Source organism: Apteryx rowi, unplaced genomic scaffold (genome assembly GCF_003343035.1).
Source record: "Apteryx rowi isolate R43461 unplaced genomic scaffold, aptRow1 scaffold_166, whole genome shotgun sequence".
In the NCBI taxonomy this organism is placed as follows: domain Eukaryota; kingdom Metazoa; phylum Chordata; class Aves; order Apterygiformes; family Apterygidae; genus Apteryx; species Apteryx rowi.
The window spans coordinates 543,236-564,858 of NW_020447930.1; positions in this window are offsets into that span (position 1 = coordinate 543,236).

Sequence of the window (21,623 nt, forward strand, 5' to 3'; positions counted from 1 at the left end):
TCTTTTGTGTCAAGACTATTTTTTGTTTTTAATGTTATCACTACATAATGTCTCAGAAATACTGATGTCTAGATACTGTGTGCCCTCCAGTGAAATATCCTTTACCCCAAGTAATGCTGGTAACTGTATAACTATGGTGGTTTTTTTTTTTCCCAAAAAACTTGGTAAGAAAATTAAAAAAAATAGGACTGAAGAGGTTTTTATTTTTTTTCTCTGATAATGGTTAACCCTGTGATGGCAGGAGGTGGGCTTTTCTAGTGTTTGTCTTTATGTTAATGCTGAATGGCCATTGCATTAGCCATACAATATGTGGATTGTAATATATAAAAATATAGTTAGCTTTTGCTATGACCAGTAACAAAATTCCTGCTGTCCTCTGTGGAGCCAAGATTTCGAAGTAAAAAGATGTTCTGTACTGTGCAAAGGAGTCATGAACAAATTATGTAATGTTCTTGCTTGACCTAAGATGCACGATTGTTCTGCTAGTCACATGGAAGAGAATGTCTCCCCATCCTAAATTTATCCTCAGATAGCAATCATGGAGGAGGAACATTGTCTGAGTAGCTGGGTCTTGTTAACACATTTCGTGAGACTGAAGGGAACTCCTGGATACTTGCCATCACAAGAGACTGTCGTAAAGTTAATAAAGCTTTATCTTAAAACTACATAAGTTGTTTGCCTCTTCATTACTCATGTTGAGAGAAAGGCCGTTCCTGTAAATATTCCTCCAGCTTCCAGCCTGAATTGAGTCACATCACCTACCCATTTGTTCTTGTGCTAGTGTTCTCCTTCAACTTTAATAGGTCTTCTCTTTTCCTGCTTTCACCTTCTAATGTATTTGCAGAGAGCAATCATACCCCCTCCCAACCTTCATGTTGAGAGTTGAGCTCTTAGTCTCTGGAGCTGGCCTTCTCTTGATTGATCTAGTGGCTCTTTCCCATTTCTCCATCTCTCTCCCTTTGAGTTCAGCTGTCTTGAACCCAGGGGAGGAGGACCGGGGCTGTTCACAGGGTCACTAGTGACACATTACATCCACCTGGAAGAACTTGCATGAGATCCGCAGCTCCAGCTCCGTTCTGTTCCTGAACATGCCTTTGTTATGAGCTACAGCCCTTGCATACGTATACGCACAAAGTAGAATTCACTTCTCATATGGTTACATCTGTATCGCAGTCTTAGAAGTTTCTCTCTTACATTTTATACTAGTTTTTCTAGTTTCACTGTGCGCAGAAGTAAAAAAAAAAAAAAAAAATCAATATTACCAAGAACAAAACTCATGACACGTGAACAGAAGTCACAGCCCTGTGTTAGTCAATAGATACTAATGAGCAGATCCTTATGTAGTCTCTGCAGTGCATCATGGTGCTAATAGTATGAAATGTGCAGTCCCCTTGAAATGCCAGCATGGCACTGTATGGAGCTTAAGTTGAAATTTAGGTTTGCTCCTCTTCATGTGATACAGTGGAACGGATGACTCTGCTGATGTGGCTGGCTGAAAATAAACTTCTAAATAGCTCTGGACAGGAAGCCAGTCAAAATATGAATTAAAGTGATCTGTAGTGCCATTCAAATTGGAGCTGAAGAGCTCATATCTCTACAGAATCATTTAATCTCAAAGAATTGAGTAGGTTATGAAACAGTGATTTTTGTATTTTGAAAAGGTAAGTCTATGAGTTAGAAGGCTATAACTAGGTAAGATAAAAAGGTGGGTTAAAAATTGCTTACTTGTGAACAAGGAATTGTTATAAGAACTATGTAATGTCTGTGTGATCTTGATTGCTGAGGAACTTGGTATTGATTAGTATTTTAAAATACTAATGTGTCCTGAATAAACATCTTCCAGAATGCCAAACTCATGCTGGAATGAGGAGGACTGGGGTGTTATTGCTTTGGAGGCCATAATGACTTTAACAGCATGAACAATGTTGTCGAATTAGTAAAAATAGAATGATCCATTGGTAACTCACTTCTGAGTCCTGTTTAGGAGCAAACCCACAGGTGCACCACTGCAAAGCTGAAGATGCCTGTATCTGCCTAAGCATCCTACCTGTCACGAGGTGTGCCTAGCCCTTCCTTCCTTCCTTGCTGCAAGTCTCGGGCAAACTCTAAGTGCAAGTGGCCCAGGGATCTCAAGAGTGGACCAAGAATCTAGCCTGATTTCTCACTCCCTGAGGAAAAGCAGGGGACCAAATACTGGGTGTTTGAAACGCAGGTGCTGACTTCAGGCTTGAGTTTCCCCTTTGCTTGTCCTTTCCTGCTGCTCAGCATTTCGAGGCTGTGCGCACTCAGCTGCCCGTCTGTTCTGTTTCTTCAAAGCTCTGCTCCTGTGGCTGCTCAATTCTGTGTGGGGAAGCAAAGCTTTGAAATCAATGCTGTGTGACCATGGCATCCAAGTAATGAGTATTTAAAAAGAAGGCATTTGTGCACTGAGGAAAAGGAGGAGAGGGCAGGCTGAGGGAAGTGCTCATCTGTTTAAAATGTCAAAGCTTAAAATACTGCTCCCCAGGAATTTCAGGGAGCTTTGAGCCCAGCCAGGAGCTGTCTGTTTGTCCCACTTCAGGCATTTTGTCTTCAGAGCACTATGGTCTGTTTAGAATAGGGACATTTTTTCCTCTCAGTTTGGATTTGCATGCTGCCTAACACGGTTCCTTTGCAAAGTCTGATTTATAGTGTTTAAATCATGAGACCTATTAATACAAAGTATATACTCCTGGGTGTATATTTGTCAAGCTGCACTATATAAACTTACGTGGTCTGTTGAGGGCATGAGGTGTTTACATATCTCATGGGTACATACAGAGCTTAACCCATTGAATCAGTGACCATCTTTCCACTGGCTATAGCTTGACTTGGAGCTCCCCCCCGCCCCCAGTTTACTGAAGAATATATTGTGTATTATTGCTTATGGTTTGTAGCATTCATATTATCACAATTTAATTAAAACAATTAATATTCATGTAGAAATACATGGTAGCAGCAATTTTGTGAACAAAATGGTTTTGAAAGTAGCCTATGTGCATACAAATGGTTTAATTTAAATAAATATTATAATTAACATCTTATTTGTAACATAAATCAGGATGTGGAAATGCTCAGAGAGCTCTGTGTTGTTTCGCACTTTTGAAAGACAAAAAGTAGCATGTAAAGAAACAGACATGAGGGAAGAACAATAGTGTCACTGTATTGTGTTCTACCATTTAATTTTCCAAGATACATAAAATCATATAACAAAAAGCCAGAAACAGGATCAAATGAAAGGCAAGTGAAGATCGGAAACTATATGACAGAAAACACACTGCTGTGGCAAAAAAAGGTTAACCTGAAATTACTGTGAGAAGGGGCTGAGTTTGGATCCTCTTGCTTGTCAGCATTTCATTGCATTATTTTTAGCGGAAGGCTCAATATGAAGGCTTTGCTGGATGGCAAAAGGCCCTGTCTTCCTGCAAGTCTGTAATGCTGACCTTGCGGGGGGGGGTGAGGGAGGGGGATGATAGCCAACAAGCACATGGCTCTCCTGTCGCTGTGTCAAGGCGGGAGAGCATGCCAAATGTTAGCGCTGGCTTCCCCACAAGGATCCTGTTGGCAACATCAAAATGATTCCCAGCTAGCCAAAGCTCTGTCTGCAATATTTTGTTGTTTGAGAGCACTGTTTTGCACTGAAAATATTAGTGAGCAGTGCTGGGGTCAGGGGGATGAATATTTTCTGGAGTATTCCCTCCTGCGGGTTTTTATTAATGAGGCTTTCTGCTGATCCGATTTCTCCAGCTGACTGGAGATGGTCTGCGGAGGTGATTCTCTTTGCTATGTGCTGGTTTCTGCTAGAGTAAAATGATCCCCTCCCCTGTGTGGGAGGGATTTTATTTTAATATCCCTCAAGGTGGTCTTCCCAATCGTCTCCTCTTTCCTTCCTTCTCCTTGCCTCCCCCACCCATCTACTTATTACTCACACATCATGCTAGACTTTCAGAGAGGACTGGATGAGCCCCCCGCGTGCACACACACACACACACCCCACCATATGTTCACAGTGTTTCTCTAGGGACCTTTGGGCACCATATCCCAAAGAAAGGGACTACCTGCTTTTTTCAAAGTAGATATTTCAGCCACGCCAGAATAATTCCTGAAAGGCTGTAGTTGAAGGTGCCTACTGAGTTAGTTTTGTTATACTGCATGGATCTAGAAGGATTTCTTTTTCCTAGGAATCAGAAACCCCTATACCCTGCCCAGCCTGATCCTCCTCAGCTCATTGTCCTAGGCAGCAAGCAGTGTCTATATAGGGAATTTGTACTTACCGTTGTGTGCCTTCTTCAACAGACAGAGACCACAGAAGATTGTGGTGGGGGATTGTGTTCCTACCACGCTGAGACCATGTTGAGATTGTGCTGCTCTTTGACCAAGCTTGAAACTGTTATGAAACAAGACATTAAACACATAAAAGTCAGTCTAATCTGCAGTGTAATGATTAGGATATTCATGTTGGGGACAGGCTTGGGTTCTGCTCCTTCCTCTGTGGACTGTATCTAATTCTAAATCTATATATTTGTAGTAAGGAAGACAGAAATAGTCGAACATGACTAACGCATTTTCTCTGTTTCCTTTGATAAGAGGTAGCAATTATATCTCTGAGTTTTCTATAACTGAGCAAACTAAGGTAAAGTGATAGTGATAGGCCCAGAATTTTAAAAAAAGTTTGCTGTCAGCCTCTGAGATGGAATTTCAGGGGGTCAATATTTTTCCAAAATGGTCATTGCACCTAATGTGGCTCTGTGTGTATGCTAGTTCATTATTATTATTTAGACCGAGAATCTCTTTTCCTAGAATGGATGAATGCTTTCTAAATATGTAATAAAAGACAGTCCCTGTCCTGGGGAAAAAGATGCGGAGGGTCAAAGAAGGGATGCCCCTATAACCACATAGATTAAACAAAAAGACATTAAATAAATATTATCTTATTACAAACTGTATCTGATGCATTATTTATTCATCTTTCAAGGAGGCTTATTTATACTGGGGCTATTCTGGGGTGATTAGTGTTTTTGTTTGTTTGTTTAATTTATTGTCTAGTGGATCTAAACTTGTTAAGAAATATTTCTTGTTTTGTAAAACACTTTCTAGTTTCCAAGCTAGTACTCTTGTACAATGATAAACTTATTGTCAAGTCTGGGGACTTTGAGGGTGATACCTGAGAGAACTGGAGAACAGGAACAAAAGTAGAGAAAACATGGAAGACTGCTGTGGTAGGCAGAAGAAACCTTTGGAGTTAGCACAGAAAGGATGTTGGATGGGATTCATTTCCCAGGAAGCCTCTCATTAGGAAGCCTGTATGTTTTAAACACTTGAACTGTTGTGAAACAATTTGAAGGTTGTGATACTTTCCTCAAGGCAAGGCTTATGTTTAAAGCATCACTGTGATATTATGAATATATTTCATTTAGAGGGAAGGCCAAATGCAAACATCATATCTGTTTGTTTCAGGAAATTCTGATGCAGCTCTTCATCTATGTCTTGTCTCATCATTAAAGTTATTAGCCCAAGGAGAACTGCTGCTGCTTTATTTGGGTGAAATCTTAATTTTTTTCAGTAAAATGGCTTAGGAAAAGAAAAAAAAGCTGTTCATTTTTGTTCCTTTGTGCCTTTGCTGTATACAATTTTCTGTTACATTTCTGTGAAGTCTTACTTCAGGATAGTAATAGATTTCTAACACAGTTGTGGTTTGGGTTTAACTTGAATCATATTGCCTCTTCAGTACCAAAGGGAGCTCTATTAATGATCTTGTAATAGTATAAAAGGAGTTTGGCAAGTGAAAGAAAGCAATTTCTATGATCATCTGTGATCATCATACAAAAGTGCTGATGTGGATATCCTGGAAAACTATTTTGGCTGTAAACCAAATCATTAGTCATTTGAATGACTGCTCAGACTACTTTACTGCAGTAAACTATTCTATACCTGGTAGCACCTACTTCAAAGCAGTGGCTTCATTTTTGTCCATTCTAGCAGGAAAACACATGCCAGTAAATCTGCAAATCTGTTGTATACAAACTGAAGTGGGAGAGTGCATGGTCTCTGTATAAGGAAGTCAGACAATAAATGAGCAGCTTATTCCAAATGTTTCTCTTGGTGAGTGGATGTAAATCATTCACTTAATTTTAAAGAAGTTAGAGCAGCACAGGAATGTAAAACTCAACCAAAAGTGTCAGAGTAAAGAAGAGAGATGAGGACTTCAAGCAGTGAGAGGACACTCAGTACTGTTACTTGAAAAGACATTAGCCAAACAGGAGGAAACTCCCTCTTCTTCGTTCATCAACGGTGTAATAACATTGACTACTACAGGATGTCCTGTGACATTTTCCTCCACAGTCTGTTTACAGATCTTTTAGGAATCCTTTGAAGTGCTCCAGCCCCTTTCTGCTGTATTAACAAAGGACCAAACTCTGAAGGCTGGGTAGTGTTTTGTTTAAAACCTTGCCATCTCATCTGCCATTCTGCTCTGGGTCCTGCAGTGCTTCTGTTGCAGAGTCTTCCTCTTTTTTGTATACCTTTCTCATGTTAAGTAGCTCCAGGTTTTAAATTTGGCTGTTCTTAAATGTTGTTTGGTGTAGGAGCCCTTTAGGTCTCTGAAGGTCATGGATGACAGTTGTACTTCTTTCAGGAGAGGGCTAAAGTCTTCATTAATACTTCCTGATATTCCTAATCTAGCATTTCCCATTTTCATGTGAATCATGATTTTGTTTATTGATGGTAGTTGCATCATGGGCTCCACTGATACGCTGGGAAAAATGGTCTAGTGAACACTGAGATTGTTTTACTATGGAAATAACATAAGTTGTTGAAGCACTTAAAGTGCTATGAAAATAATATAGACATTACAGATAAAGTGATTGTTCTTCTTGCTATGATATTTTGTTAGGCACTACTCTCTAATATGCCTCCTAGGATTTGATGGAGCTTGTTCAAAACCTCATGTTACATAGTTACCAGCTTTTTGAATCAAGCAGCATGAATAGATTCTCAGTATAATTTAAAATAGTTTAAAACAGTTCTGCAGTCATATCCATATAATTATGCAATGTGCTATATAGCACAATTACTTGAATGTACAGAGCAAGATAGGACAATTGGCCTTCTAAAGAAGACTGGGGGTATTTAACCACCTAATTTCTGTTTGAAATCAACAATACTCCATTAGTTCTTGGTGCTTAACTCTACTCTTAAAGAGCAGCTTAAAAACTATTTATTTTAGAAGTTCTTTTGAATGTGGAGGTCATATCGATTTGCACTGGCTCTCAGAAGTTTCCATGTTAAGCCTAGGTGTGTATACTACCTCTTTAAGGAAAATCTCTTTATTGGCCCAGCACCTCTGTAATGAGACAACCTGAGCGTATCAAGAGGAGTTTCTTCCTGCAAGTGTTTTCCCACAATAGGTGTTTCATATTTGAAATCCAGTGATATGGCAAGGGATGATGGAGGGCACCTAGAAAAGGGCTAATGACATTACCTTTTTGTACATAAGCAAACTGACATGAAGCTATGTCAGTAAGGTTAAAGAAAAAGTATGTTGGCAAACCTCTGCCTCGTTTTGTCCTGGTAGTATAGGACATCAGTCCATCAAAGTAGTAAGAGCAAATAAGAATTTTTTTGTTACTGTAACCTTCCCTGTGGTGCCCCATGCTGTGATTTGTAAAGGGAAAGATTAAAAAAAAAAACAAAAAAAACTTGATTCTTATTTATCACGTATCCAGGGACAATGATCCCTACAATAAGGCAATGATCTTACGTGCCTTGAAAGTAAGTTCTACCCCATCTTCATCAAAAGATATAACTCATCTCCCCTTGAAACACTGCGTTACTATTCAGCAAATCCTAAGTAAATAAAGCTGATCATTGGGTCTTTCATAGATGCTCATTAGATCTCTGTCTTTGATGTCACATATATCAACTGTGAGCTATGGCAAATGAAAAAATAAGAAAGAAAGGTGACTATTATCATGACATTTGCATTTTAATTAGTGTCCCTTTTAAAATTTTGTTTCTGTTATTGTAATAGAGAAAATAACTTACAGCAATAATTAAAGAAAAGGTGTTTATTCATTCTCTATCTAGGACTCTAGAAAAAAAAATCAAAGGGATTTCTATGCCAAAAACTGAACTAGAAGGAATCTTTCATATTGAGTTTTTTCTCTTTTCATCACTGACATGTACAATTCCATTCATTAAACAATACCTTTTAAACTCTGTCTTAAACACTAGTTAAATTTCTGACCTCTTTTTTCCTATTATAAAACTGCTTCACCCTTGTGTTGGTTAGAAACCTTTTTTCATTTCCAGCCTAAATGTATTCATGACTGCTTTATACTTATTTATTCTTGTGCCAGTACTGCCTCTGAGTTTAAAAAGTTCCTGTGTCTCTGCATTTATTCTCTCTTCCCCCACCCAATGTATTAATAGATGGAAGTCTTATCCACCCTCATTCTTCATTTTGTTTAGCTTAACAAGCCAAGTTCTCCAAGTCTCTTCCAATAGCTCAAGTTTTCAATGTCTCTGCCAGTCTAGGAAAAGTATACTGCATCTGCTCGATCTGCAGCATTTCCATTGTGAGTAGGATATCTTGAACATATGGAAATAAAAATGTCTGTCTTGCAGATGAGACCCTGCTAGTACCACTGCTAGCAAAATCTATGTGAAGCTGTAAGGGTCCGGCGGGGGCGACACCTGGACTCCCGGCAGGAACAGATACACAAACACAAGGCACAGTAAGGTCGATGCTGAGCGTTTATTACCTCTGCGTCTGAGCGGGGGTTCCCCAGCGATTTCCCGATCGAGGCAATAAAGGAGCGGGAGAGTCCCTGGCACCGCTGAGCGTCGGTCCATGGCGAGGAACGCTGGGGGGGGCACTGTACGTGGGTTTTGTGTACTACACACATGCGCAGTGGGCACATTGAGCTCATCGCTAATCTCGAGTCAAAGCCCAGGTGCACACCACAGTGGCATAGGCCCAGCTACGTGTCTATGGGTCAACATGTCCTGTTGATGCTGCTTTTCCCACGGAACAGTCTGGCTAGCTTCCATTGCCTATCTCCTCGACATTCTTCCGCACTTTCCCATACAGAAGCAAACAGAAAAATAAAAATAGATAATGTGTCTCTGTCCTGCTGCTTTTATTCCAGGGTATCTTCTGCTATGGATTACAGTGGCTATGTAATTATCGGATATAATTTTCTTACCTCACTGTGACAGCTTTATTGCAATGGGGGATTTTTCTCTGCCAACTATTATCTATATATTTCATCATAATTTTATTAATATTGATTCTTCACTTCCTAAACAGAGAATCAGTGATCAGAGAGTGATACCAAGGACAAAACTCTTGTTCTTGGGTTCTTGAGACGCTGGAGCACTCCCTGAGGAACAGCAGACCATCACGTTAATGTGAGACTGGATCATCTTTGTTTTTCTTTCCTTGTTTGCAGCTCAGAGTTGCAGGATGATTAATTCTGGTATCTTGCTTCTACTGCAGATCTGATGTCTTCCAGATCTCACTGCAGAAGTCCACGAGGGTTTCTTCTAGGAAAAAAACTGCCTCGGAAGAGGCTTGGTACTGTCCTTCCCGGAAGTTAGGACTCGAAAGAGATTCTGCTTTGTCTTGTTATTCTTTCTCCTACTTCATGTCTCATTACATTGTTGATGCAGGTGATATTAGCACCATCACCTTGACTTCTTTATTTCCTGAAGAGAGTGTATCCTTTGGCTCGTGCCTTTCTCTTCCACCAGGTTTCAGTTATCTCTAACGATACCCATTTTTATATTCTAAACCAGTGGTTAGAGCTAATCCTTACAATAGTATTCTAGGAGCCCTCCCAGACCCTGTTTCCTTGAAGGATTAGCTGTAGCAGTTTAATTTACACCACTGTCTATCTGGCTTCTGCTCTCACCCATATGGATACCTTCTGCTCTTTTCAGCAGGTTTCTGTTCTTCTCTCATTAGAAGCCTAAATCAAAACCCAGGGCTCCTCCTCTTCTAGCTGAAGGGAGTGATAACAACAGTGACATAAAATGAGATCTAGGTACAAGCCCAGATGGAAATTTTCTGTTACAATAATGACTGTGATTAATCTGCATTTCAAACTTTGCCCCTGTGACAAGGAATCACCAGGAATTTGCTACAGCTCCACACCACCGTTTTACTGTTTTGCAACTTTGAACTAACGTAATGAAAGGGGTGATCAATATAGATCAGTTAGAAAGGGTTTGGAGGGGAGGAGAGGGTTTGCCTGCTTGTGAGCCAGCCAGCTCATCTCATGCAATGAGGCTGAACAGCTTATTCTCGATGAGCGTCATGTTTGGGTAGAGTGGGGGGGGCAGAGAGGGAATAAATGTCTTTCAAATTAGATTGCAAAACTACAAGGGGAAAATGCCTGCCTTGAATTTTTAATCAAATACAATCCAGATTAACTACAATCTTTACTTCATTTGGTAGCTACTTTCCTAATTTAAGCTTAAATTATTACACTCCAGCCCTTTTCAACAGGGGTCTGATCTAAGGTTGCTTGGTTTTGCCTGCACAGCCCTTGATGGGCACTGGTAGGGGCAGCCACGACTACTCCCGCTGCCTGCACTGCTTATCTCAGCAGCCATGAGCACATGGGCTCATTGGGAGTCACTGGCTCACTTCATCAGAAGTCAGCTTGTGACACACTAAGCCACCTAAGCCTAAGGCATGCTCAGGCACTGGTGCGTCAGATACCTCAAAAGGGGCAAATTCAGTCAGGACAGACTGAGCCTGGTCTTGAGTCATGCTCAGGCAGCTCTCAAAGGACAAGGTAGATGTAACCACTGAATTTTAATGGAAAGGTTGCTTACCGGGTTATGGATTGGCAGCCCAAAGGCTTTAAGCAGGTTCTGTTTGCTTTACCAACGCTGAAGCATGCACTTGAGCTCGTTGTTGAACTGGGACCTCTTGGGTTCAGGCAATAAAACTGAATAACCAGAATACTAAGCAAATCCTGTGTGAACTTTGCTTCCAACTAAAATGTTTCTATCCTATTTCTCAGATGGTAGCAGTCAGTTAATTTGCTTCTGTTGCTGTTCTCACAGATGAATTACAAATGTGTTTGCTTTTCACAGTAACTTTGGGTTATACTGGATACACCACGTTCGTTTTTGATTGAGCAAAGCAGATGCCATGTTGCCAGTCATTCGGTTTACAATCTTTTCATCATTAAAATTTATACTGTGCTATCCATTGGCAATGGTTTACAAGAGTGACACACAGAAACAGTCACATGATAGAGGTCAGGCATCTGTTTAGATTGGGGGTGAAACTCTTTCCTTAGAAAGTTAGGTAAGAATGCAACTCTCTTGATTTACCCCATTTAACAACGTGGCCCTCCAGTATTGGCATATTGCTCAGGGGGACAATAAATTTCTTTAGAATAGCTGTAATTCAACAGCAATGTTCCTATCTTCCTTCTGCTAACATCTAAAGGAGAGTGATTGACTTAAATTCATTGTGGCTTCTCTGTCAGGAAAAGAAAGGTAAATGGGTCTGTCTCTACCATCAGTGAGAGGTGATGGGAGCAGCAAAGTGGAACGATGGACAACTTGTTATGAAACTCCCAGGAACTCGAAGGAAATCAGTTCAACTCCTACCACCTGAGAAAGACTTAGGGTAAAAGAATCTATTTCCCCCCCACAACTTAGGCTTCAAAAGAATAAAGCTGTCTCTTCGAAGTTCCTAGCTGATTGCAGCGGACAGGAGAAATGAGATGTCACTAATCCTCTTGCTGCTTTCTTCGGACTTTTGAAGAATACAGATTTGCTTTTAAAGGCTTCCTCCAGGCAGATCTTTTGCAGGTGAGTCTGTCTGCAGTGATGGTGGGGCTGGAGAGCAGTACCTGTGTAATGAGTTGGAGCCGTCTGCCATAGGTTATGGAAAAGGTTTCATGTTGGAAAGAAAGCATCCTTTCAGTCTGAGGATAAAACTATAAATGCCATGTTTTATTGGGGTGAGGATTAAATTATTTTAAATGGGATGGGTGAGCTCACTTGATCAACAAAAAGGAGGAAGCATATTCAGTGAAAGGCTAAATGCATTTTCTGATACTGCTTCAGGCTTCTGAAAAACACTTTCAGCTTTGCTGTAATCATTACAATTAGCACTAGGTTTGATAATCGGACCATGAATTTTATTCCTCTTTTCTTCCACTGCTTTTGTAAACTTCACAGTCTAAGGAAGGCTTAATCCTTAGGTTATGATTTGCAGCCCTTTGTGTTGGATTCTTTCTTTCTTTTTTTTTCTTTTTTTTTTTTTTTTTGGGCAAAATGCCACTATGCGACTGAAAATTACTAGGACAGCATGAGCTAGGACAGTTTTACAAACAATAAGTGTAGCTTGAGTATCTGCAGACACCCTGCTGTTCGAAATGGATGAGAGGAACTGCCCTGGCTGTCCATTAGGGATGACGGGCACCCCTGCAGTCAGGGTCTGTGCCCTGCCTCATGCTTTGTCTCACCTTCACCAGAAAGCTGTCTTTAAGAGATACCCTGCTTGGACTTATATCTGCTGACACTGCTGGACCAGCCACAAAAGTGGAGCCATTGGGCACAGGGGGAGGAGGGACGACGTGCGCGTGAACAGAGCTGAATTCTGCAGAGATGGCATCCGGCTCATGGACAAAGACACTTTAACAAAGCTAGGCCACTTCTTTCCTGAAGGCTCCCACCGTAGAGCAAGTTCATGACCCTTGTTCTTTTTCAAGCAGACATATTTTCAATTAAAGCTGCCTCCTTAACAAAAAGGGGATACATATTAGAAAGGGCAGGCTGGGCCATGTGACGGCTCCTTAAGGCTCTTCCCTTGCAGTGTGACTAGAAGAATGGCCTCAGGCAAGGCTGCTTAGGAGAAGGGGGAAAAAAGTTTCTCTTGCTGCCTTTCAAGCTTTCAAGATAAGGCAAAGGTGAAGGATTTTTTTTCTTCTGTGAGTGTTTTTTTTTTTTCTCTCTCTCTCTCTCTATAGCTAGCCCCTGTTACAGTTCAGGCAGCATCAGTGTGTTCATTATGAGCCTGTTTCTAACATTCTATCTATTTTATATGGTACCGTAAGAAAAAGTAACATATAATTTATAAACATGGGGACAAGCTAATTTTTGATCTGCAAAAAAAAGCCCTGGAGAACATTCCTGTAACATTTCATTCCACATGATCTCACACCGATATCAGTTGCAGGTCCCCTAATTGACCAGATTACAAGGTAAGGATACCACTAGGCCTCATCAGTTCTTGAGCCTCACTTGGTCTAAATAGTCTGCAGGGCTGGCTTCTCTCAGGGTCTCCTGGGCAGACCTGGGGGTAACCCTCAATAACTCACTTCTAAGAAAAATCTTGTGGTCGAGTTTCCTTATTCCTTAGGAACTACCCCTACATTTCATATTTAGACTAAGTCCAATATTACTCAGAGCACTAGCCTCTCTGAGTTCTTTAAAGAACCACCATGGCAGAAGTAAATAGATGTATAGATGCATCCTCTTTGCTTTCACTAACCAGCACAAGCATAGAGATCTTGGCACAACAGTAAATAACAGAAGAGCAGCTGTGTAGAGTCAGGCCAAAAGCCATTCCAGTCCCATATTCTGACCCTGGCAGTTGTTAATAGCTCATCAGATGCTGATACTTCCATATACACTCTACCAGTCTCCAGCCTACATTCATTTCCCTGCCTCACCACTCTTGCGACAAAAGTCAAAAATCCAGGTTCCTTCCTCTCACATTTTCTTTTCACGTGGCTCCTTCTCTGGAGGCTCCTCTACTGCTGCATGGTACTTTCTGCTTCTGTTTCCAAAAGCCCTTTAACAACTCCTGTCTACTGCAGTTGTGTAAATTTGGCAGTGCTTTTAGCCTATCTCCTGTGGGAGTTATAACTGCAGCAGTTTACAGCTGTGACTTGGTTTCATCACGCCCACTGAGAGTTTTGAGCATATTCAACAGCCATTCGGTTTCCCCAGGAAGGGCACACCATGAGCTGGCCACTCCATTTAACTCAGCAGAATCAGCTTGCACATACCCCAATTATCATTTCCCAACAGCAGGTTCAACGTTGCGTGTAACACAGGTGAAACACTGCATACCACCAGTGATTTTCCACCTTCACTGGTCCTCATTTTCAGAGCAAATGCAACTCCCAGCAAGAAGTTAGCACTTCAGATTCCCAGGGAGCCACTGTGTCCTACAAGAGGCTGCCTGCCAAGACTGGGAGTCAGATGCAAAAGCAAAGGACTAGAGGGGGTAGAGGATGACCTGAACTAGTAGATTATGAATGCTTTGACCCCAGACATGATCTTTCTGAAATGTAATGCCTAAGTTTTCTTTCAAATAGACAGCTTCCTCTGGTTTTGATTTTCGAGAGACCACCAATATCCTGTAATACAGAACACAGGAAAGAAGGGAACAAATTCTCTGCTATATAACAATAAGGGCGTAGGCATCTAATAAATCCCTGAGACATAACTCAGGTAATTCCTTTACAGTGGTTATACAGGAGCAACTGTTGTATGGTCTGTGAATCTCACAGCCACTGATGATCCCAGAATTTGCTTCAGCTCTGCAGCAGGAAATGCCCTTCCACTCTGCAAAATCACAGTCTCAAGAGCTGTGCAGTCATTGACTGTCTGCAGGCTTTAATTCTGGTTAAAGGGGCCAGAATGTTGTCAAATGAAAATGAATGCTGTCACAAGCAAATTTAATATCTGTGTTTACAGCAAGCAGTTCTTCCAGTGCTGATTAGAACATGGCTCCATCTGTCTCTGGTTGCTCCACCAAATTCTGTGGAGAGGCCTGTGTAATTTAAGGGAGAACCTAACACTGCAAGGAAGCTCTAATTTCCTCTTTCCCAATCTTTTTCTCTGTGTGTACACACAGTATTTCTAGTCCTTTTGATTCCCTGATCCTCACATAGAAGAGAACACGAGACTGAATAGGTAGCTGAATCCTCCACTTCAAATTAGATTAAGGTATTTTTTATTTCCTCTCCTCAGCTATTAAAAGTCTTCATACATATTGGCATGTAGTACATCCTGGCTGATTCCAGTGTGGATCTTTTATAATATAGGTTGCCCTTACTGGGTTGAAAAAATACTTCAGAAGTATGAGAGGGAAGAGGTTATATAATCTTTTTCTCCTTGGGTTCACCTCAGTAGAAAATGTTGGCTAGACCTGTCTGTTTCAAGGCATCATTATAACATGTAGAGGCATATCAGCCACTTCTATCACTACAGCAGCACCTACTTTGGAGGATCTCTCACACTGAGGCAAGTTTCAGCACAGCCCATCAGTTAAGAACATAATATTTGCCTGTGTTTATTAACCTGTGAAACTAACAGTTTTTTGTGGCCTTGAAGGAAAGAGGAATAGCTCTAAAACCTGTGAAAGGAAGATAGGTGTCCCCTGTGACCAAGCTACAGATGGAGGTGGTGGAGATGAACCAGCCATTCAGTGTACTCTCATAGTGTCTCTGCTGGAGAAAAGATTGGGTCACACTCCATTTTTCCTAGTTTCCCTCATAGCTGGGCCCTGAGGGAAGAAATTTTCTTACCTAAACTTACACCAGCTGTGGTGTCCTTTAGGCGTAGATGGGTCTTCACTGGCTATTGGAACTCACTTTAAGGCCATCAAATTCAAAGTAGCCTCAGCAGGCAGGGAGGAATTGGCTTAGAGAGATGCAACAGGACACAAGAAAACTAAAAACCTCAAAGATTTATGCACCTATGTTCTTAGTTTTTTGCTAAATGTAGAATAGATAGGACTCTGAAATGGGTAGTCAAGTACCTGTGTTTTTTTATAAAGCTAATATTACTTGTTCTTGTGCACTGCACTGTTTTGTTTGTGAAGCTCTTCACGTCAGCTCTTAGCTCCCAGTTCTGTGCTTTAATAACAATACCATCTGGCTGAGGTTTTCAAACTTGCCTCTGGGAGTTGAAAGCCCATTTTTCCATTATAATTAATGAGATTTGGGTGCCCAAACCCCCTGGGCAGCTTTGAATACATCATCTGCATCTTTCTGGGTTCATAAGTGCTTTGAGACTTTCAAAAGAAAAAAACCATTAAGCTGACCTGAGATGCTAGGGTATTATGTAGTCTTAATGCTAGAGACACCAGTTTCTGTGTAAAGACAGTGGTAAAAGCATGCTTTATTATATCTGAAGGGGAATTTTGTTATCTCGGTTAAGAATGAACAAATATATTTTGAACCTTATCAGTTGCATCTTGTTTTTATTCCTAATGTAATTGACTAGAAGGCCAGAATAGTATTTTTTTTTTGCTGTTGCTCAATAATAAAGATAACATTTTTTATGTCTTACAATATAGCTAAATTTAGTACTCACAGAAGTACATAAAATTCTGGCAGCCATCAGTAATATAGTAACTTCCACTTTAGTGTAAGGAAGCTAAAGCCTGACTCCCTCCAGCTATTCCAGAAGCAGGCCTCTGCGGTATGACAAATATGCAATAATTTGCTTTAGGATGCTATGGGCCAAGTGTGGCCAATCTTAGCAAGTCAGGCTCCAAAACCTTCCCACAGCCACAGTTTCCATATATATGGGAGAAATGAGGAAAGAGGGAAGGCAATGGCTCCTGTAGGTCTTGCAAGCTGGGTTGCTGCCAAGGGCACAGCCATCTCTCCCAGTGCACTTCTCCCCACTGCTGAGGGCTTGGAGGGCCCACTGCTGGGCTGGGGTGTCCCACCTGGACTGCAGGTGCCTCAAGAGCCACCCTCTGGGCACTTCATCCTGGAGCAAACTGCCAAATAGCTCCAAAATGCCAGGTAGATGCTGCGCTAAGGGATTTCTACCCCACTATATAAGTAAAGCCTGCCTCAAACATACACTGGGATAACAAAAAAATGATGATGCAGTTGATGGTCATTGAATGGCTAACCTGTTTCTGCTTAGGATGTAATTTGAGAGATTAGCGCCACTTGTTGGAGAGAAATTCTTGTATACCATGAATATCTGCATAAGGGGATCTTCAGAGTTTGTTGTGAAGTATTGTTTCATAGAAATTGTGGGAAAATGTTTGGGGGTATGTAAGTCAGGATTAAAAAATGTTCTGTGTCTATTGCAGGGGAATCCCTCAGCAGAGGTAGGATAGGCAGGCTCAGTAAAATAATTAAGGATATAAAAAGAGAGTGGCTTCATGCAGAGGACAGTCATTTGCAGTTAAATGGCAAATAAAAATCAGTAGCAAGTCGGTTCAAATGATATTGTCTGGGGTAATCCATTCCGGTGGCATTCATATAAGAATCCATATAAAAATCTCTGTGCAGTCAATCGTAAGAATCTTGTTCAGTTGCTTTATGTTGTTTTGGACTTATTACAACAAGGGTCCCTTGTGTATGCTTTATGGACATAAAATAATGGGTTTGTTCTTTTAGAAAATTCATGGACTATGAGAATTTTTGTGCAGTAATCTTCTGGAGGTCTTAAATATGCCACCTCAAATACAGTACAATTACTGGGTTTGTAAACTGCATATGGGAGGATGTGGTTTTATGCTCAGTGTAAGCAAGCTATGTGTCTTGCACTGCCTCTCCAAGCAGCATTTGCAGTTGCCGGATCTCAGCCTTTCCCTTGTACCAGTTAGCAGGGAGCTGGAGACTAACTTCATTTGGGGAGAGAAAGACAAAAAAGCCAAAGATTTCAGCAAGGTCCATTCCCTTATCAGCTGGCTGTGTCACACAAGTTATGATGCCAACACAGGATAAAGGGTGGAAGCACAAAGTGAAGGGCAGAGCTGGAGTCACCCATGGTGGCCACAGCATGTGCTCAGGTTGGCTTGTGCTCATTGTGCCGTCGCACCCTGTGTCGGCATCAACGCACCAGTGCAGAAAACCATACAGGCAGTTTAGGATGTCAGGAGCAGCTGGCTACATGCAGGAATATCATATTTGTTGATAAATCATTTTGCTGTTGTTTTTTTTTAAAAGGCTGCTAGCTCTATATTCTACAAGGACTTTAGGCTAAATCAGAGAAATAATTAGCTATGTAAGTACGTGCTGTCACTTTCTTCATTAGTGAGACAGAAGGAAATCCTGGCAGACCTCGATGAGAGGGAAGAAAGGACAGCAGTTTTCCCAGGAATAAGACACATGTTTCAGCATAAATGCTGGGTGTAAAGAATATGACAGTAGGCTCAGTAGGATGTCAAAAGATACGGGTATGGTAATGTCTGCATTATTATTTGTTATGAATTTCAAAGACTGAAGACTGGACTCTGGAACTGTTTATTAGCTGGGTTCAGCAAATCACCTCTGCCCTTGTTTGCTGGTATAAGTGAGCAAAAAGGGAATAATATTGTAATTCAAGGAATTACAGCGAATTCATTACAGAGTGTTTGCACCATGCAGCCAGTTGCTAAATGATATAAACATTAAAAAGGCAAGACCCCACTTATGCTCTTGGAAGGGTAGAACCTTTGTATTAAAGTGAAAAATAATGCCACCCTATTTGAAAGCAATAATCCAAGAGGGTATTGTTGATTCATGTACACTGTAAGAAAAGCATATCATCATTGTGAGCTACCGCAGGCTTCTATTTATTTTTCCACGTTCCCCACCACCACCACCCTTACCGTAGCTGAGCTAAGACTGAATTATTGCTTTTCCATCCCCCAGATGGCAGTGCTGCCTTCCAAGATAATAACGGTAGCTCTGGAAGAGAGATGCCTGCCAGTCTCTGGTTGGCTTATGTGCCATGTTTCTTTGTTTCCGAGGAAATATGCTACAAATTCTCGTGCAACAAGACTAGGGTAATCAGGACCAGCTAGTTCAGTCCAAGTCTGATACAGCAGTCATCTTCAGTTAGAGGTGCCCACCCGCTCACAGCCTCTTCATCATGAATGAGGTCCCTGAATGTGAATTGGAATTTCTGCTAAACTTTATTTTAAACATGCAGTGTCTAATATCCTCTAGGTAGACTAGAAAAGATGAAGTGAGAAGGCCAATTTGGCTCTTAAAGGATCTGCAAATGAAGACTGCGTGAGCTAATTTTGGTCCACAAGCCTCTGGCATAGGGCCTAATCCTTCCTCCTTTTACCTTACCAGCACAGCTCTGACTGTCCTTAGCGGGATGGACTCTGAGTGCTGGCATCAGTATTTCATTAGGCTGTTAAATCTCGCATTGGCTTGTGAGAAAGTTACTCACTTTATCTTTCTGTGTCTTACTTTATGCATTTGCGGGCTGACCTGAATAAGAGCTGAGCTTGGTTATCTCCCTCAGTGCTGCCCCCATGGGGAATAATGCTGTACCTTTAGTGGGCAATTTTTAATATTATGCAGAGGGACAATTAATTAATCCCATAATCCCACTGTGACTGCCAGCTCTCTTGGAAACCTCTGAGAAGTGATAACTGGACATTTTCTGTTTCTACCAAGGCCCGAAGTATTAGTAAAATACCTGAATATATTTCTTCTAAAATAAAAGGTGTAAAATAATGAGTGTACTGGAATAAAAGAGGTTTGGTGAGTGAGAATCACTGTTCAGTTCCAGCAGCACATGTCGGAGGAAACGATGAGCACTCAGCCCTTGAAGAGGACCTGGGAGAGTGGGCCCAGTGGCCACGAAAAGCAAAGCCCCTCAGAGAGTGAAAACCAAATTAAAAGGTCTACAGTGTTCTCTGTGTTTTGGACTTGATGAGAAAGGTCCGTACAGGCTGGGAGGGTGTGAGCTTTTTCAAAGATCTTTACTCTCATTACAGCTTTTTGTGGCTGGCACGGAGGAAGCAGAGAAAGTTTGACTTTGTGGTGGTGGTTGCATCTTGCTCCTTCCCTTCAGTGGAGATATTTGTGTGCATTCAGCCCTCTCCAGAAATTTCTGCTAGTTCTTGAAGTTCCTCAATCACAGATGGCAAAAGAATACTCTTAATGGTAATTCTCTCACCCCACTTCCCTGGGCACCCATTTTGCAGTTTACAGTACAGTGAGCAGAGGATCCTCTCACAGCTTTTTTTTCTACCTTTCCTGTCAAAATGCTCACAGGGCTGGTGTTGAATGGTTACATGGGAGCAGACATGGGCTCCCCTCACCCTGCCCCAAGCCTGGCAGAGGTGGCGGCCCCATCATAGAGGACCAATCGAGCTGCCTCCAGTAGCCGGCGAGAGCAGGTTGCATCCCTGCGGCGGGAGGAGGGTGAGAACAGAAGCAACCATGCAGAGCATTGGAGATACCAGCTTCGTCCCCAAGCTGCTCTGGGGCTGGTGCTGCTCCGTGCTGGTCTTTAACTGGAGCGAGTGGTAAATATAACCTAGCCTTCTGGGTTAATAGGATGAGAGAGATGCAGATTTAATTCAGAGCGGCGACTGTGTTGCTAACAGTGCTTCGATCACAGCTCCCCTCCTCAAGCCTGTCTCTCACCCTGTACAGAGTCATTCCCCTTGCATTTCCACCTGGAAAAAAAATCCCTTTTTCCAGGGGGGGAGATGTTTCTCCTCCTCCTTCCATGTTTCTCTAATTCCCACCCACCTCTCTGAATTCCTGTCATATCAAAAGTCGAAGTATCCTACCCCTCACGCTCATGACCACCTTTTTGGGAATTATCCCCCAGCCAGCTGACCTTGGGAATTCCACCCACTCCACCAAAAATGAAGAGCTATCATACATCAACCATGCGATCTCAGCTCTGCCAAAGCTGGAATTTCTCTTCCCTGCTCTTCTAGCTGTAGAGAAGCTTGTGGAAAAAAAACAAAACAAAACAAAATGAAAAAATTAAAATCAAACCCACAAGCAATAATCTTTTTTTTTTTTTAACTTTTCCACTAGAAACACTCAGCCCTCTAGCCGACTGACAAGTCCAGGACCTCCTTATCACTCCAATGCACACATAGTCCAACAAATAAACATATTGTTAATAAAAGGCAACAGAGAAAGTACTTGAAACAGAGGGGAAGAAGCTATCCTTTGAAATGAGGCTTGGATTTTACACTGTTTCCTCAGTCAAAACCCCTCTCCTTCTGAACATATTAGCAAAGATGAAGAAGACATTTTGGTTTAAGAGCAGTATTATCAAACCCTTAAATCCCCCCCCCCCTTTTTTAACTTAAATCTACATCCCCAGGGAAGAGAGAGAAGGAATTCAGCCATTTAAAGACACATCTGCTCATTCCCAGAATTTGATTTCAGTTGTCACCAGCTCACCTGAAATGATTATATGGGAAACCAGGCTTATCAATTCCAGTTTCCCATTTGCAGTGATTACAGTGTTTTGCAATTCTGATATTTTTTGCCTGCAGAATGTGGCAGACTGGAACATAATCTTGGTTTATTTTTTAAATAACCAGATTGCTCAGTCTAAAGAAAACCAACACAAAATAAAAACAATATTTCTGTTGCTGCAGAATAAAGATTCCTCCATCTTTCAGAATAAGTTTGCTGCCAAACTGATGATTTTTCCATGGCTAAAACATATTTTACATTTAAAAATGAAAATATGTAAAGCTTGCTGAAAACAGAGATATTTTATATGAAATTTAAAAATCCAGAACAGCCCTTTCCACTCTAAACAGAAGGTTAAATTTATATCTCAGAATGTAGTCCAAAGCAAGTTTGTAATTGCTTTTTGTGATATCCTTTACATGT